Below are 13,479 nucleotides of genomic sequence, written 5' to 3'. Positions count from 1 at the left end.
GTGTTCACCGCAAGCTCATAACGCAGTAATTCTAGTAACCGCAATTTTTTCCTAGTGTATTACATGCAAAGTGATAAGTTAGGTATCTCTAAATCCTTGGTCCGGCATCTAGAGAATTTCACCCCGCACCTTGATCCGGCTACGTGTGTATAATTTACTAACCCTTACCTTTACCTCATATTAGACATCATAATCGATGTTTGGCTTAGTTATTACTTCGCACCAATCGACACTAGCCTATTAGATAGTATCACACTAAATCTATGTGGAGAATTCTTTTCTTGCTGATTACCTCTTTGATCCGGCAAGTAGCACCAAGGCGAGTTCTAACGCGTGCACTCGTTAAAAAGACTTTTAAACGAAAGAATTATCAATGCATGCAAAACACTATTCAAGAATTACTTATTTACTATTCATACTTTGTTAATCGCTCATGGATAACACAACCCTAGTTATGAAGTTTAGTTACCCATAATAGCAAGAACGCAATTCATAATATTAGATGAAGAAATCATGAACTTACGTAAAAAGAATAATAAACCCAGAATTTCAACTTGAATTGCAAAGCCAAAAATCTTCAAAACGAATGTAGAAAAATCAATAATTGCTAGGGTTGCAACTTAATCTCCAAAGTCACAAAGTAAAACTAGAATAATAATGTCTAACCCGCAAAAACGAGGTTTACATGCCCTATTTGTAGAAAACAAATCCTAAATTAAAAAGGAAACAAATTAAGGAAAGTTTTGTTCAGGTACGCGTCTTCAATCCACGAGACCGACTTAGGGACTGTCAATGGATCTATGGTTCGTAAGTCCCTTCCGTCAATCAGGACTTAGAAGATATTTCAGCTTCCAAAAATCAGCTTCTCTGAAGCAAACGACGGACCAGCAGTACAGGCCGTAGATCGATCTACGTTCCGTCAATCCCCTCTGTAGCTTCATACTTAGAATCTTCAAAAAACAGGTACTGGAACCCTCGCAGTATCACTCTACGGATTAACTGTACGGTCCGTAGATCAATCTACGAATCGTCAATGGACACCGTGGTTCCACACTTGGTCAGATTTCCCTGATTTGTCCTCAATACCATTTCTGCTGATCTACGGTCATCACCTACGGACCATGAATGGACCTACGGTCCGTAGATCACCTCCGTGAATGCCCTGTTTCTGCATTTCTTTCAGCTGTCTCTATTACTTCCGCGCCTGAACATCTTTCCTGCAAAACATGATAAAAAACACATAAAAACCAATATAAAAAGGCCCTAGACACACACAACTTGTAAGTGAAATGTATTAGAAATACCGTAAACTCACGATATATCATCCATCTTGATTGATACTTGTGCCATGTGTGGTGAAAATTTGTTTATTCCAAGTTTTGCATTTTAGTCTAGAACTTGCCTTTCATGTTATTGAAGTGAAATAAAAAGTGATGCTTTGTTTAGGAGATGATAATAGACTTTCTTTGATTTGTCTGGTAAATTTTATCCTTTTTAGATATTTTATCACTAGTTAGCCCTTTTTGAGTCTGTAGCCTTTTGTTGGTAACCATATTTTGCCCTTGACTATTTTGTTGAATCCCTAGTTTTTGCACCTTACTTCCTTGAGCATTATAGCATAGACTTATTCTATTTATCAATTCTTAAAAAAATGGATGGTTGAGTGAAAAGGTAATCAATGATAGCTACAAAGTGCTTAAAAAGCCCTATTTAAAAGAATGTGACATAAAAAAAAAAAGAACAAAAGAATGTGACATGAAAAAAATGATACCTTGATGATGGCCCTGGTCCTTCCAAGGACATCGTGCACATTAAAGCGTGTAAAATACGTAAGTTGAGGGTGGGTATTATGAAGGAAAACTTTAAAAAAAAATTGAAGCATTTTTTAGATGATAGGAACTTCTTGTGAAATAATTGTTGAAGAGAGGGCTGAAAATAAAGAGAAGAAAATAATGGGTGATGAAGTCTAAAATTGCAAAGTGCTTAAGGAAGTGTAAGTAACTATTATATAGTTTTCCTACATGTCCCCTAGCCTACATTACAACTCGTTAAAGTCTTATTTGATTCTATTCAAGCATGCTTAATTAGTGGAGATGTACATAATGGGCAAGCCTATGGTTCTTTGTGCATGCATGTGAATTTTATTGTGAGTGTGAGAGTTGTTCTTGATATGAAGTCCTTAATTTATATTCAATCTTTTGAATTGAGTGTGTGGACTATTTCTTTTGTGAGGGCACTTGTTTCATGATATATAAGTGATTTTATTAGCTTTCTTTGATGAGAGTAGGTGAGCAAGCTTAAATTTGATGAGTTCAAAGTTCTTCCTTGAGGTTAGGAGGTTTGTTCATGTTTATTTGGATGTCTTGCATAATGATTGATAAGTTTACTTGATGTTTTGAAATTGGTATATGGCCTAATTGTTTGTATTAACCAAAGTGATGACATTTCTATTTTGATTTTTTGAGATGAGCTTTAATGTTTGCTCGAGGACAAACAAAAGTTTAAGTGTGGAGTGTTGTTGTGAGGCCAAAATACATATTTTTAATCATTATTTGCCTCACATTTATTATTTATATTTGTCCTTTTTGAGCGTGAATTTTATGAATTGTGCTAAATAGTATATTTTATTTGTAGGATTAAATTGGTGGAAAAATGAAGAAGTTTAGAGCTAAAACGAATTAAAGATGGCAGGTTGAAGAAGGAAATAAAGCAGACAGCTTGATTGATTAAATTTAATATAATACTCCCTCCGTCCCATTTTATGTGGCACCATTTCCTTTTTGGTCAGTCCCAAAATAATGTCACATTTCTTTATATGGTAAGTATTTAAAGGCACAATTCCTTTTTTACCTTTGTTGGTCCCACCTAATCTTAAAATAATACTCTAATACATTTATGAGGAGAGAGAAAAGTAAATCTACTTTTTTAAAGGGCAATTTGATAAGCATTTCAAAGTCTTCATTTATTTCTTAAACTCCGTGCCCGGTCAAATGTTGCCACATAAAATGGGATGGAGGGAGTAATATATTTATATATAAAGTTGGTTAGATGCAAAATTGCGGCAGAATTAAAAATCTGCCAATCCACCATTGCCACGTGGCAATTTTTGGCAGCCAAGAGAAATAGACGGCTGTAATGTGCAATTCAAACAACCTGCAGCTGCCACATGTCAGCAGTCGGAGGGTTCTTATTATTATGAAGACGGCGGCAACAGAAATATCAAATAATTCACGCCAGAAAAAATAAAGGAATCCAATTCCTTTTGGTTTTGGATTCCTAATTTTATTTGGATTCAACTATTTTATTTAGGATTTTTTTTCTATATCGATAAATAGTCCATAGAAATAATTATTTTAGGGGATACTTTTTAGGGTTCTTTTCTTCTTATTATTTGGAAGTTAGACCTTATTATTTTAGTTCTAATTTTTGGTTTAGGAGATTAACTTGCAACTCCAGCAATTCTTGATTTTCTAAGTTCGTTTTGAAAATTTTAACTTTGAAATTCAAGTTGGGTTTTTGGATTTCTTCTTCTCATTACGTAAGTTCATGCATTCTTCTTCTACAAATATGAATTGTGTTCTTTCAACTATGGGTAACTAAATCCACAACTAGGGTTGTGGGAACCATGAGCGATTAACAAAGTATGAATAGTAACTAAGTAATTCTTGAATAGTGTTATTGCATGCATTGATAATTCTTTTCATTTAGAAGTCTTTTTAGCGGTTGCAAACGTTAGAACTCGCCTTGTTGCTACTTGCCGGACCAAGGAAGTAGTTAATATATAAGAAAAGAGTTATCAATATAGATTTAATGTGATACTATCTAATAGTCTAATGTCAATTGGTGCGAGGGTGAAAACTAAGTCATACATTGATGTGATGTCTAATATGAGGTAAAGGTAAGGGTTAGTAAATTATACACATGTAGCCGGACCAAGGTGCGGGGTGAAATTTTCTATTTGCCGGACCAAGGATTTAGAGTTGCATAACTTATCACTTTGCATGTAGTACACTAGGAAAGGATTACTATTATTAGGATTACCGCGTTATGAGCTTATGGGGAACACATCCACCCTAGTTACTTTCTCTCATTGATAACAACAAAGTTAAATCCTGCTCACTTGTTACTTAACTACAATTTCCAGAATTTGTTTCACAAATCCCCCCCCCCCCAGCCCCTTTAATTACTAATTTCAAAAATACGTTGACTAAACGAATATAAATCGTAAGTTAAGTTTAAGTCTAAAATCATTATTCCTCGTGGGGAATCGACCCCAACTCCAAATTGGGTTCTTTATTTGATAACGATCACTTATACTTCTTTAGGGAGGTGTAATTTGAGCATGTCAATTCTCAGTTTTCATCCTATGATACCAAAAGAATCAAAATCAGTATACTTTTTTGCTGCTATTCTCAGTACTGTAACCCTGAAATCAAGATTTAACTTGTGAAAGGTGTTATTTTGAGATTCTAATGTGATGCCAAAATTAGATTTCTTAGACAAGTATTTAGAGGTCATAGAAAATGTGGTTGAAGCTAGAGTGAAATGAATGTGCCCTCAGTCAGGGCCGACTCAAAAAGATTGGGGGCCTAAAGCGAAATATAAGGGTGGGGCCTTAATATTTCATTTTTTTCATCATATATACTTTTATTTAAAGTGTAATTTTCTATTTTTTTTAGATGCAAAATCATTAGTTACTGTTCTATAATCGATTTGTTTTAATAATTCCTTTTCAATTGATAATATAGCTAATCCATTCAATTTCTCTTGAGAAATTGTTTATCTTAAATAATATTTAATCAACTTTAGTTTCAAAAAACTTCTTTCGGCCGAGGCAAGGTTAGAGGAACTGTTAACATTATTCTATAAGCAATATGTATATTTGGAAAAGAATCAAGTTTTTAATTTGATTGAGTTTTTTTATTAGATCATTATCTTCTATTTGTATTATTTCTCTTAACACTTTTAACTCAAAAAATAAATCTAAACCATCAGTAGCTGAATAATTATTGTGTTAAGAAAGTTCAAGGTTAAGACAATGTTTTTCAAAAAATTCTCATCATCTAGTGATCTCAATTTACCACTAAATAAGAAACCAAAAATATTTCCATATGCTTCAATTGGTTCAAATCTATTTTCAAGTGAAAAAATAGCTTCATCTACTACACATATATATTGTGATTTCGTTATCAATATTTTCGACGAATTGTTTCTTACTAAATTCAGATTCTATATTTGTTTCATATGCAATTTCCTGAGTAGAAATCAAATCACTAGCTCATAATACATATAATTTTTATAAAAAAAAATAACATTTAAATTTTTAAAGATGGGCCCCCCAAAAATATGGAGCCTCAAGTGATGACTTTAGTGGCCTAGGGATTAAGACGGTCCTGCCCCCTGTGCTTTGGCAGTGGTAAAAGTCTGGTATTTTAGTTGAGTTCGGTAGACGGATGGGCCTATTTTCCACGAATTTTGAATTATGTGCCTATTGACCTTTGGGAATTTCTCATTTTTTAAGGAAAAAAAATACTGAAATGTTTTCATCCTATGATACCAAAGACTCAAACTCAGTATACTTTTTGAGCCGAAAGAGTGCTGAAAATATTGTGTGTAACGGAGGTGAGCAAGAAAAGAAGCTATATGGTTGACAAATCAGATTTATACATGACTTTACCCTGCCTTTCTGTACTATATGTATGAATAATCGAAGTAAGAGTGATTAAATGTTGTGTTTGAAATTTCCTTCACATAGCGTTAGAATTCGCCTTTTCATTCGTTATGATGTTAGAACACAACCTTCCCGGTTCACCGCTTGGTCATTATCAAATTAAACTGTGAGCGACTATTCCAACGCTTGAGTCTTTGTTGTGGAACCTTGGACCCTTTATTGCTTTGTCTCAATTGTTGTAATATATTGGAATCCTCAGCTTTTCTTGGCTACTTCTACACATAGACGTGCAAGTGGTGTATAATCCGTTTAAATGCTTTCACAACTTGGCCTTTGTTATTACTTTTTTTTACAAGAAAAAAATGGTATAGTAATTCTATATATATCAGAGTGCCAAGGAGGTATGTAAAGAGTACAAAAAGCAGGACTTGTGTAAATCTACGTAATAAAGGAGTCTAACAAGTCCATAAAACTATGTCCAGTTAGTTACAAAAATCATTTTGGGATTCTTTTCTAGCTGTCATTGCCCGGGAGGAAAGGTTGTCGTGACATTTGAACTTGTTGATCACAAAGCTCAAAAGCGTGTAGTTGCAGTCAGGGGCGGACCCACATGGAGGTTTTCGGGTGCTCGAGCACCCATTAACCTCGTATCGAACTATATATACTTATATTGAAATTAAGACAAAGTCGTATAAAACTAAAGGTGAGCACCCATGCTACAAACGATTCAATTGGCGTGTTGGTTGAAAGTGGATGCTCAAGGTTTACATTTTGCTTCTCAGCCCCAGTTCGAATCCCTCTAAACACATTATTTCTACCTTTTCAACTCTTCTCTTTCTACCTTATAATTTCCAATTACACTTTCTTTTATTTATTTATTTATTTACTTTTGTCCTTGATCTATTTTCCCTTTCACATTGGCTCGCTGAATTTTCTTAAATTAAATTTTATACAAAAGTTCCAAAATTCCTTCTCCCTTTTTCAATATGTTTTTACTCAAATTTTTTTATTAATTTTTTTTTCGCTATCGTATTTAAATATCATTTTTATGACTAGTGTTAAATTTGTGCATTTATATTTTGTGATTGATAGTTAAAGAAGCAACCACGATTGTAAAATCTTGAAGCGGTCACTGCTCATGTCTATTATGCAACTTAATCATGATTTTCCATGTTTATTTACTCTTTCTTTCTCGTCAGTATAATTAGAGGAAATGAAAAGGGAAGGGAAAAATATTATGTTCTAGAGCCTTCATTTAAGTTCTTCAACTCAAAAGCAAAAAAATCCTCTTTCTCGTTGGTTTGCCTTTTTGGTAATTACAATCGTTCGTGAAGGTGTGTTGTTCCTCCTCTTTTTTTTTTCTTGAACCAATTCAATGAATTTTGATTGACTGTTATTTTTTTTTTAAAACACTCTTGTTGAGGAATTTTTAGCGCACAATTACACTCTTTGGTTAATACAAGTTTATATTAAAAATAGTGAGAACCCATAACCGTAAAATTCTGGATCCGCCACTGGTTGCAGTGCTTCACAAGCTCCTTAGTTTGACTATGGAAAAGAGGTTGACATCTGCTCAAATAGATGCATTTCATTCCGAGTTACAGTTACCAGCTAGACTTTTGCTTTGCTTAATCAAACAACACGGTATATTCTACATCACTAATAAAGGTGTCAGGAGTACCGTGATACTTAAAGAGGCTTATGATGGGTCTAATTTGATCTGTAAATGCCCTATGTTATTATTAAGGGATAAGTTTATAGCACTTACAATAAGAAAAGATATTGATTCATGTATCAGTGCTCCGACTTAGTTTATTTAATGAAAATAGTGGTTGACACTGTAGTTTGTTCTTTTTACCCTGTTTCTCATGAGTCTTGATCAGTATTGTGTTAATCAGTAATACCAATGGTCAAGATATTGGCAGTGGTGTAGCTTTGGAACTTGGGTCAACTTTAGTTGTCCCGGGCACGCTTTTTAGCCATTCTGGAGCCATATAACCCCTGGTTCCTCTAAAAATTGTTTTTGTTCGCTGGTCTTTCATACTAAGCTTTGCAAGACCAAAATTAGCAATTTTTGCAGTGTTGTTCTTGTCAAGAAGGATATTTAATGGCTTAATGTCGCAATGAATGATTTGGTTCTCGCACTCTTCATGCAAGTATAACAGGAATCTGGCAATGTCAAGTACTATGTCACTTCTTAGCTTCCAGCTTAGTATTTGTCCATGGTGAAAGATCAAATTTGACACAACCCCATTTTTTATTAATTCATAAACAACAAGCCTGTTGCTTTTTTCCTTGCAGAAGCCTAACAAAGGAACCAGATTTTTGTGATGTGTTAGGCCTAAAACCCTTACTTCTGCCAAAAATACTTTATCATCACCTTGTTCAATTCCATTTCCTAATTCCTTCACAACAACTTCAACTTCTTCATCCTCTAACTTGAGAATTCCGCTATAAACAGCACCAGAAGCTCCTTGGCCTAATTTATTCTTGAAACCATTGGTGGCTTCGCGCAACTGCTGGAACGAAAATGCCCTTAAATTCATCTCAATTGCCTCTCGTTTTGGAGGGATTTTGGCATCTCTATTTTTCTTCACAAAGGGGTGATAATATATAGCAATTGTTGCAGAAAACGGAGTGAGTACTCAACATATTGTCACACCTGCTACCAGAACACCCTTTGAAACAGAGTGCTTTTTGTTTTGAGTTATTGAAGAGTTGCAATGCAACCATGTTATTTGTATCAGGATTAATACTTCTGGCATTCTGTATAGGCATCCTCTTTTTGAAAGTATAACAAGAATCTGGCAATGTCTTTTGTCCAGGGGTTCTCCGCAAACACGGGATTTAATGAATCAACCCTCTACAAATGCGGCAGGGCTCCCACAAACATGGATGTCAAATGTTTGACCCCCCGCCCCCGAATGTGATCGAACCTCCATGAATGCTCCGTGAACGTGTAGGGTCATACACCAGAAGTCCAAACTAGAAATCAACAAATAAACTAAATATGCTACTTGAATATACTCGACGTTTCGTACTTAATGGAACCATCGAAATACGATTTTGAGGTCTCCTTGACCCGTAACAGATACTAGTCACCAAAAACAAACATAATGCCTTAAAAGGTAAATCAGGTTCTGGACATCTAAAAATTTTACCAAGACCCCCTCTAGGCCCAAAATCATCTCACGAATCCAATGGAACTGTTGGAAGTTTGATCCGAGCATCCCAAACTATAAATATTGACCAAAGTCAATCCAAAGGCTAAAATTTTATAAATGTCCAACTTAGAACCTAAATTCAATGAAAAGACTCCTAATTTGAAACAAATAACTCTCGTAGACCAATTTCCACATTCCGGGATTGATGGAATATACATAATTTCCTTTTAAGACTCGAAACTCCAAAAGACACATAAAACTACTTGTTAACAACTTTAGCCATTACTAACTTCAAAATTTCAATAATTCACAACTTTTAACTTCAAAGCTTGAAACAAATTTCAAAATTCATTTAGAAATGACTCGAGGTCAATATCATGAGACGTAAAACGGTAATTTTATGTAAAATTTAAAAAATTACCTTTTGGGTCATTACATTATCCCTCACTTAGAGCCATGTTCATCCTCGAATATAAAGTAAAAGAAAGTACTTGAGGCCAAAAAAATATAGGGATATGTGGTACGCATGTCAAACTCCATTTCCCAAGTCGCCATACCAACTGAATGTTGCTTCCCCGTCACCTTAACTTAAGAAATCTCCTTGGTCCTAAGCTTTTAGATTTGCATATCCACAATGGCTATAGGCTCCTCCTCAAAAGACAGGTGTTAACTCAACAATACAAAATCAAGTGAAAGGACATATGACTCATACAACACACATTTCTGAAGCATAGAGACATGAATCACTCGGAGCCAAACATGATCACCCTTCTTAAACACTAAGGCTCAAACTCTACGGTGTGCATAACTCTTATGTCGACTCTACACTACTAACAATCTACCCTGAGCCATACGGACATGCTCCATAGCATCTATAAGAAAGTCAATATTTAAAGAATCAATCTCCGCCAAATCAAACCAAATGAGGAGATCTACATCTTTTTCCATACAACACCTCAAAAAGGGACATCTGAATGCTGGAGTGATAAATGTTGTTATAGGAAAACTCTGCTAAGAGAAAATGTTGATCTCATCTAGAACCAGAGTTTATCACAGATGCTTGGAGTATATCCTCTAACACATGAATAGTCTGCTAAGACTGTCAGTCGGTCTGAAGATGGAAGACCACTCTCATATCTAACCAAGTACCCAAACCATGTTATAGGCCTTTAAGAAATGAAAACTTAACAATGCTCCTCAGTCAGAGATAATAAAAATAGGTGCTCTATGAAGTCGGACTATTTGACTAATGAAAAGCTGGCCTAACTTCTCCATCGTATACTTCATCCAAACCAGGATGAAATGGGCGAACTTGGTCAGCCTATCAATGACCACCTAGATAGAGTCATATCCACCCATTGTGGTAGGTAGACCAACAAAATAGTCCATAGTGATTTGTTCGACATCCAAGTAGGAATATGCATCCTCTAGATACACCTTTAGGCTACTTGTGCTCAAATATGACATGATGACAAGTCAAGCATCTAACCACAAAATTTGCAATATCCCTCTTCATGCCATACCACCAGTTATGCTTACTCAGATCTTGATACATTTTCAACGTTCTCGGGTGAATAGAAAATTGCGAACAATGAGCCTCCTCAAGAATCAATCTAATCAACTCACCCACCTTGGGCACACAAATCCTCACAACACCATCAGATTGAGGACAACCTCCTTGGCTTGCCCTTTCGACACTTTTTTTCGAATGAGACACGACTTGTTATCACTGAACTAGCACTCATAGATATTCTCAATTAAGGGTGGTTGGGACTCTATTAAAGCAATCAAGCCACCACTCTCCTCATAAATCTTCATCCATAAAAGATAGTTAGCTAACCTCAAATGAGTCATCAATATAAGGAAGATGATACTTGTTTTTCACTGTTACTTTTTTGAACTGTCGTTAGTCAATACATATTTTCATGATTCCGTCCTTTTTCCTAAAAACAAATCAGGGTCACCCTATGAAGATACACTGGGGCGAATAAACCCCTTACTCAACAAGTTTTGTATCTGATCCTTAATATCCTTCAACTCTGGTAAAGCCATGTGATAAGAAGAGATGAAGATGGTCTTGGTGCCCACCTCCAAGTCAATAGAAAAATCAATGTCTCTATCTGGAGGGACACCTGGAAGATTAGTAGGAAAACATTTGAAAACTCTTGAACCACGAGAATATAATCTATGGGAGGTGACTCAACACTAGTAGACCGAATGAAAATTAAATAAGAAAAATACCCTCTATCAACAAATCACTAAGCACGAATGAATGATATAACTTTGCTATGGTAATAACCACTAGCACTTGTCTACACAACCCTCAGGACACCCGGAATACCTATTGTTATAGTCCTTGCATAAAATTAAAGAATAACATAATGAGGGTAGAGCCAATCCATACCCAAGAAGATATCAAAGTCTACCATCCTAGAATGATAAAGTCTACCCAAGTATCATACCCAACCGAGAAACAAGATATGATTTATACACTAGATCCACTACTAAGGAGTCACCCACTAGTGTAGAAACACAGATAGGCACATGTATGCTTTCATACATCATATTAAATCCAGCAGGAAAATAACTAGACACATACGAGAAAGTAGACCTTGGATCAAACAATACAGATACATGTCAATGGAAAACTAGGACAATACCTGTAACCACAACATAGGAAAACTCAGACTCTGGGCTCCCTGGAAATGCATAACATTGTCCCTTTCGACAACCTCAAATCGAAGTAGTACCCCGACTTCTCCTCTACTGAGTTAAAGCACCACCACCAAAAGTCTTGTCGCCTCTACCAGACTAACCTCTAATTGGAACCCTGGTCGAAGGTGCTGAACCACTAGAAAGAGCAGCTGAATAAGTATGTTCGGTCTTGAGTGAGTCAGAAAAGGGCTCTGCTGCACCAAGTTACCCAAATCCCCAAACCATAACGTTATCTCAAAGTGGAAGATTGGTGTTGTAAACCAGATGAGTTGTCATTGCCAACTTCACCAGAACCATAGGACCCTTGTGATGTTTGACTACTCTCGGCTACTAGCATAGATGTATGCATAGCCCATGATGCTGAGACGAACTACTACCTCTATGTGAACCCCTGCTTCCTAACGAGGCACCTTAAAACTCTTCAGAAGAATTGGGTCTCTAAACTTCTCTCTAACCATGAACTTCACCTCATTGGCTATTCTGACGATTGAATGGAAGGAAGCCCCCACTCTGGTTTCTCTCAACACATAAGATCTAAAGGAGTAAGTCAGTCTCCTCATGAATCTGTGGACTCTCTTTGCCTCATCCAAGAAAATAGTCATAGCATGTCTAGATAAGTCATAAAAATGGAGCTCATACGTAGTAATAGAAAAACTTCCCTATTTGAAGTCCTCAAATCTCAATCAACTCTCCTCCCTCATGCTCCAAGGGATGAGCAAATCCTAAAAAGCACTAGAGAATGCATCCCTCTCTACAAAAGGAGATCCAACTACTCTAGACCTCACATAAGTCATCCACTACTATCTAGTTGGTCACCGGGGCTGGAGTGAAACAAAACGAATACCGCGTGCATCAACCATAACCACTACCTCTAGTATCTCATGGCACAGAGTACAGAAATCTTGAGCATCCTCGCTCTTACCACCCAGAAACTGGGGTCGTCTTATCTTCTGAAACTTCACAAATATATGAAGATCATCTATTGTCAAGAGTACATCAGGAACAACCTACACACCAACAGCTGGTGTAGGAACCACTGTTGGCTGACCCACTTAATCATGCATAATCAGACTGTGATGATGACATAGGGTCTGTGCCCCAACTCTCGTCTAAGAAACCTGTGGTGTGTGTGTCACACAACCCTAGGAGAAATTCTCAAATACACCCAACAACCTCAGCAAAGTGTCCAGAAACAAGGGAGTTGTATACTCAGAAGGAACCAGGTCGTCAACAACCTCAACTTGTGGCTTTGGAGAGAATTCTCAAGCTCGGCCTCTAGTTGGAGCCGCTCTATGGGCAGGACCTCAACGATGCTTCTCCACGAGCAAGGGCTCTAGCTTGGGACCTACCCCTAACCCTAGTTGGGGTCTCAAAAACTGCCCCAAGAACTCTCTCCCTTCACACCACCAGAAATCAATGTTATGGTCCACACATTTGCCAAAATATCATGCGCCACCTCAGTACTAGCAAAGGTAACCTCACATGATAATAAAGAATGAAGAAAATTGTAACAGTTGATACGCTCAAATTACACCTCCCTAAAGAGGTATAAGCGATCGTTATCAAGTAAAGAACCCAACTTGTAGGTTGGGGTCGATCCCACGAGGAAAATGGTTTAGACTTTACTTTAACCAACAATTATATTCAATTAGCCAAAGTACTTCCAGAAACAAGAAATAAAATGGGGGAGTTTGTGAAACAAATTGTAAGAGTTTAGTAAGCAATCAATAAACAAAATTTAATTTCGGTTTTTATAAGATGAGAAAATTAACTAGGGTATACGTGTTCACCACAAGCTCATAACGCAGTAATTCTAGTAACCGCAATTCTTTCCTAGTGTATTACATGCAAAGTGATAAGTTAGGTATCTCTAAATCATTGGTCCGACATCTAGAGAATTTCACCCCGTACCTTGGTCCGGCTACGTGT

Source organism: Solanum tuberosum, unplaced genomic scaffold (assembly GCF_000226075.1).
Source record: "Solanum tuberosum cultivar DM 1-3 516 R44 unplaced genomic scaffold, SolTub_3.0 scf00001, whole genome shotgun sequence".
NCBI classification, from domain to species: domain Eukaryota; kingdom Viridiplantae; phylum Streptophyta; class Magnoliopsida; order Solanales; family Solanaceae; genus Solanum; species Solanum tuberosum.
Note: the sequence above shows the minus strand (reverse complement) of the source record.